This window comes from Pristis pectinata, chromosome 9, assembly GCF_009764475.1.
Source record: "Pristis pectinata isolate sPriPec2 chromosome 9, sPriPec2.1.pri, whole genome shotgun sequence".
Taxonomy (NCBI): Eukaryota; Metazoa; Chordata; class Chondrichthyes; order Rhinopristiformes; family Pristidae; genus Pristis; species Pristis pectinata.
Window position 1 is genome coordinate 62,538,064 of NC_067413.1, and position 6,000 is coordinate 62,544,063.

Genomic DNA, 6,000 nt, shown 5'->3' on the forward strand with positions numbered 1-6,000 from the left:
ACTCTGGTCAGATTGAAATCCATGCCAAAGAGATCACCAATCTTTGTGAGTAGCATTCTTCCAGGTGAGCAGCAAACACTATCATTTTGTTGCTGACCCCAAAATGCGGGCCAATGACTTCTTGTTTTATAAATAATGGCACTAAAATTATACTTGCTTTAAAGGCATTTCCTCCCACTAGCTTTTTTAGCCCTTCTTCCCACTGCCCTTGCTTCATAAGATAGAATCTAACCAACAAATAGCTGCATCAATTCACAGGCAGCACAGTCAAGTTCTGCCAACGATTAAGACTCAACTTCACCCTCAGTGGCACTTCCCAAAAGGATTCCTGGAATGGAAAAACAAAGGTACGTATTCCATATTACACTGCCTTACCTCTGCATGACACAGGAATAGTACCACTTATATTAACCAGTTTACTTTTTAATCCAGTTCTGTGACCTGGAAATAAAGAAAAATATTTTTCCATGAAGTGACTAATGAAATATTTTCCCCTATAACAATTTGACTTAGCTGTTTTCACAATGGCATAAATATATTAATAGGGGTTAATTATACAATTATATCAGTGTCATGGTTTCATGAAAAATATACAATCTGACATCACAGTCAAATGTGTGGCAAATTTTCAGGTTCAAATGTTATGACCACGCACAGTTTTTCCTCAATGCACATGGGCAGCATAATGACAGTGGAGTAGAACTACAGGCTCACAGTTCCAGTAACAGGTTCAATCCTCATCTCCCTCTGTGTGGAGTTTACATGATCTCCCTGTGACTGTGTGGGTTTTCTCCCAGTGCTCAGTTTCTTTCCACATCCTAAAAACAGTTTTGGTAGGCTAATTGACTGCTTGAATTGCCCCCTAGTGTGTAAGAAAGTGGTAGAACCTGGGGGTGCTGATGGGAATGTGGAAAGAGTAAAATCGAATTACTGTAAATGGGTACTTGATGGACGGTTGCAGATTCGGTGAGAATTTCTATGTATCTATCAAAAGGAAGATTCTTTCTATAACAGAGGTGTCAATCGTTTTGATACTTGAGGTTTCAAAGATCAACACAGCCTTTCTGCCTTAAAAGCTTCACCTCACTCAAGGCAGTGTCTCCTGCATCCTCAGCCAAATGAAGTCCTGCACTATGTCATCTATCCAAGATTCAATGGCACCCCAACCTTGGCAAGTTAACATACCTTATCTGTTACCAAGTAATTATCTAGTGATCTCCTGTTTCCTTACAGCGACAGTCCCCTCTTCACTCTAATGCCAGGCTTCTGTTTTGTCCCTGTTCACTGACTAATCATTCAGCCACAGTGCTCTTGCCCAGGCCAGTTTCCTGCACATTCTCAATATCTAGGTTATTTTTTAAATACTCAAAACTCACTTTAAGATGTCTTTATTTACCTCCCAAGTTTACTGTCTCCCTTTGACCTAAAAGGACATCACAGTTAAAGCTGCTACTACATTGCTGCGTCACAGCCCAAGGGGACACTGGTTCGATCCTGACCTCAGGTGCTGTTTGTGAGGAGCTTGCATGTTTCCCAGTTACTGCACAGTTTCTTCTGGGCACTCCAGTTCCCCTCCACATTACGCAGATGTGTCATAGGTTAATTAGCTGCTGTATATTACCCCTGAATGTAGTTAAGTAGCAAATAGAATCAAGGGGGATTTTGATGATACGCAAGAGAGAACAGGTTATTGAGAGATAAGTGGAGGGAATGGGTTTGATGGAATGCTCTGTGACCCAGCTTAGACTTAACCGGCTGAATGATGTCATTCAGAGTCAGAAGGGAATATGATAATATGACATGCATTGATATGGTGACTTTAGGATTCTCCAAAGCACCTTGTAACTATGATAGTCCTTTTTAAAATTGCAATGCAGGGAAAACAATTTCCACAAGCAAGCTCACACAAACAGCAATGTGATATTGATCGGTTATGTCCTCATGCAACTGAGAAGATACTACTGAACTGCACATCACCATGTGGTGTTGTATCTTCTTTATAATATCATGACAAGTGCACTTAAAATAAATCTTGCATTTTCCAGAAACTCTATTTTGACGTTAGGCATCTTAATCATGTAAAGAAGGACAAATGAAATATTAAATACAAATTTTTATTTTCTATATAAACAGAAAAATTATTACTTACAATAATAGTCAAAATACATTGACAGGTCTCTGTAGACTGCTTGTACATTTTTTAATTTCTTTTATAACTTCTGTTGGATAATTATATAAATGCTGCAAAAGAATTTAAACAAGGGATTATTTGCAACAATGCATTTTGCTGCAAGGCCAAAATAACTTTTCACAACTTTGTTAATCACCAGCCCAGATAAGCTTATGCTCTTTTATTTAGCTTTGGCTGGCTATGCCATCTCTCTCCATACCTTCCATTTTACGAAAACCAGGCAGATCCTGTTCTAATACAATCATAGAGTAGTACAGTATGGAAAACAGGCCTTTCAAATAGGCAGCAACCTGCATTGACCATCAAGCATCCATTTACACTAATTCCATTTTATTCTCCTCACATTCTCATTAACTCTCCTTAGATTCTGCCCACTCATCTTCTCACTGAGGCAATTTACAGTGACCAATAACCTACCAACCATAAACCTTTGAGATATAGGTGGAAATCAGAGGACCTGGGCAAAACTCATGACGCCAGGGAGGATGTGTAAACTCTGCACAGAGGCTGGGTTAGTCCCCATGTCAGTGGAGGTCCAATGTGGCAGCTCTACTAACTTCAGCACTGTGTCAATCTCTGCCAATGAAACCTCCAGAAAATTCATCTGAACAGTTACAACATTTTTTAATACTGTGAAGTCACAATACTACCCCTCTGTCACTGAAAATCTCTGCTTGCTCTCCCTCTTCTCTAATTCAAATATTTACAGAAAGAATAAACACTGGATAACCTGGGCAGTTCACAGCGGATCGAAGATGTTACATTTTACATTTTCTGGATATGACAAAATAAAGAGCTGTGGATCTTGTACAGGAAAGAGTGTACAGTAAAACTTCAGTCATGATCTAATTGAATGTCAGAGCAATGTAAGAGCCAAAAGACTGCCCCTGATTGTATTTCTACACCCAACTTGCTGAATATTTCCAGCATTTTTTCATTTTTATTTTTGATTTCCAGCAGTTTGATTGTGTAGTCATTTTTGTTATGTGAGGAAACATGTAGCCAAAGAACACAGAACAAGTTCCACAACACCTTTTAGTAATACTATGAGCTTCATGTAATCTTTCCAAAGCGAAATACTTTTAGAAGTCTGAAATGCAATACAAAAATGTTGGAAGTACTTATGGAGATAGAAATAAAGCTCTTGCTTCAGGTCAGAACCGTGACCTGCTGAGTATTTCAAGCACCTTTTGTTTTTATTTCTAGTTCAGTAATGTTCACTGCAGGGTAAATGCCAGCCCTAAGAACTCCTCTACTCTGCTTTGTGCCAAAAGGTCTGTGGTGTCCAACTTAAAGAGCAGGGAGATAAGTGGACAAGAGTCTACAACACTCAGCAAAACTTACACCTCTGGGGCATTAGCTGCTTGTCCAAATGTGCAATGTCTCTAACTCCTCACCATCACCAAGAATTCAACTTGCTAAGACAGCAGAGTGAAAACAAGAAACTACAGGCCACCTAGGCTGCCATCAGACAGAGGGAAAATGTTAGATAGTCTTATTAAAGAAGTGGAAACAAGGCACTTCGAAAATAATAATAGGATCAGGCCCGGACTTGTGAAATTGAGATCAAGTCTGACAGATCGGTTAAAGTTTTTTTGTGGTTATACCTAGGAGAATAGATAAGAGAAAGACAGTGGCTGTGGTGTATTTGTGAAGGCCTTCAACAACAGGTTAGGAAACAAAATTAAGCATGTGAAATGGGTCATTTTCCATTTGGGAGCTTGTGACTCATGGGATGCTGCAGAGATCAGTGCTGGAGTTTCAAGTATTCACAATATCAATGATTAGGATTAAGGGACCAAGTGTACTATGTCCAAGTTTGTTGATGATACAAAGCTGGGTGCCAGCGTTAGTCGTGAGAAGCATACAGGCGAACACAGACAGGTCAAACCAATGGGTCAGGATATAGAAGATAGAATATAATGTGGGAAAATGTGAGCTCATCCACTTTGGCAGAAAAAAATAGAAAAGTGGAATATTTGTAATGGTGGGAAACTGAAAGGTGCTGGTGTTCAAAAGGCCTGGGTGTCTTTGTGCATGAATCACTTAAACATTAACATGCAGGTACAGCAAACAAGTAGGAAGGCAAACAGTATGTAGGCCTGTGGAATCTGGAACACTGTCTCCCCGACTTGTCTCTCTACACAAGGAAGAATATATTTGCAAGACAGAGTTGCAACAGGGTTCATGGCATGATTCCTAGGATCACACAGGGAGAGATATTTAGCAGGCGGAGCTGACTAGCTTGAGTTTAGAGAATGAAAGGTGATTTCAATGAAACATACACATTTTTAAAGATTTAATGGGGTATTTCCAGGGATAATGTTTTTCTGACTCCAGTGTGAGAACAGTCTCAAAATGAGGGATTGGTCCTACAGAGATGAGAAGAAAGTCTTTCACCAGAGGATAGGAATCTTTGGAATCTCTCTACCGGTCGGTAAGGGGGGGGGGGGGGGGCTGTGGATGATCAATCATTCAAGAAGAAGATTGATTAAATTTTGGGGTATTCTGGGAGTCAAAGAATAAGGAGCTAGTGCAGCCAAAGTGGCTCTGCTACGATCTGACTGAATGGCAGGGCAGACACAAGGGATGGAATAGTCTGCTTCTGTTCCTTATATTTCTTTTGTTCTTATGTCATATTGATGACACCAACACCTTTCAAGAGCAACTAAGATGGACAATAAATACTAATTTTTTCCAAAGACACCACAAATAAATTGCACTGAGAAAATCATGATAGTAACCAGACCCTGTGCAGCACAAATGACTCTTCATTAGATATCCAGGTGCCTGTGCAATATTTACCATTCCCCAATGTAACTCTGCGTCCCCGTGCATAGACACACTCCTATTCCACAATGTAACTGGATCCCAGTGGTGTAATCCACTCTTTACCGTAAATCATTATCCCGGGAAAATTAGCACTACTGCACAAATGCAACTTCTATTTAGTGGGAAGTGTATCACTCCTCAATGCGACTCCAGATCCAGGCGCCGCACACGTCACTGCAACTTCGTATCCCGGTGCCGTACGTCCAGACCTCACTGTATGCCAGTGCAGTTTGTACCACCCACAGCTCAGCCTGTCCCCCGTTGTTTCCTCAATTATCTGCTCCCTCACCAATATCCTGCCACAGTGTTCCAAGTGTTCTAAGTCCCGGCTTCCAGCTCACCTTCAACAAGCTCTTTAATCGGTTCTCCGAAAGGTTCATTGTTCTGTCGTCAACATAAAAATCCAGCATCCCGCATTCGAAAACGAAACCGAAACACGGAATAAAGCGTCAGCACGTCGTAATCAGCTGAGCTCCAGGCGCATTTCGTAAATCCTGATGTATAACACCCAGAATAATGCACTGAGTAAAGTTCCAGCGATCCAATTACATGACTTCATTACATGATGCATGCAATAAAGTAGAGTGTGAGAATAACACAATGTGCATGATGCTTGTAATCTGGTAGCAAGGTAAAATAAACGCAGGGCATGTTATGGATGTAATGTGGTAGCATGCTGACTAACTGCACATGATGTATGGTGTGGAGCTCAATAATATTGTGCGTTGGGCACAGCAATAGTGCACGTATCTAAATCGATGCAGTTGAGACATTAATTGTGCATGTGACACCACTAGCAGAACCCCGCACCATGCATCATGGCACTGTGTTACTTTCACGTATTACGTGCATCAATGCACTGATGTGAAAATATGGTGCATGTAATAAGAATGACAAGGTGCATATGACAATAATATGGTGCAAGTGATATTACAAAATGGAGAATGATAATAATATGGAACATGTTACACAATAAT

At 40.5% G+C, this 6,000-nt stretch overlaps 1 protein-coding gene across 5 annotated transcripts in view; it reads right to left on the minus strand.

Annotated features, from left to right (window-relative positions):
- Positions 1 to 5,445, minus strand: part of LOC127574255 (E3 ubiquitin-protein ligase RNF31-like) — a 53,805-nt gene extending 48,360 nt beyond the window's left edge. For 4 of the 5 annotated variants that reach the window (XM_052023090.1, XM_052023089.1, XM_052023091.1 and 1 more), the window contains exons 1-3: positions 5,365 to 5,445; positions 2,150 to 2,241; positions 376 to 441 (exon numbers count right to left, since the gene is read on the minus strand). The gene's annotated coding sequence lies outside the window, so the exon portion shown is untranslated. The remainder of the gene's footprint in view (positions 1 to 375; positions 442 to 2,149; positions 2,242 to 5,364) is intronic. The other variant, XM_052023087.1, reaches the window with a different exon arrangement.
- Between the last annotated feature and the right edge of the window lie 555 nt (positions 5,446 to 6,000).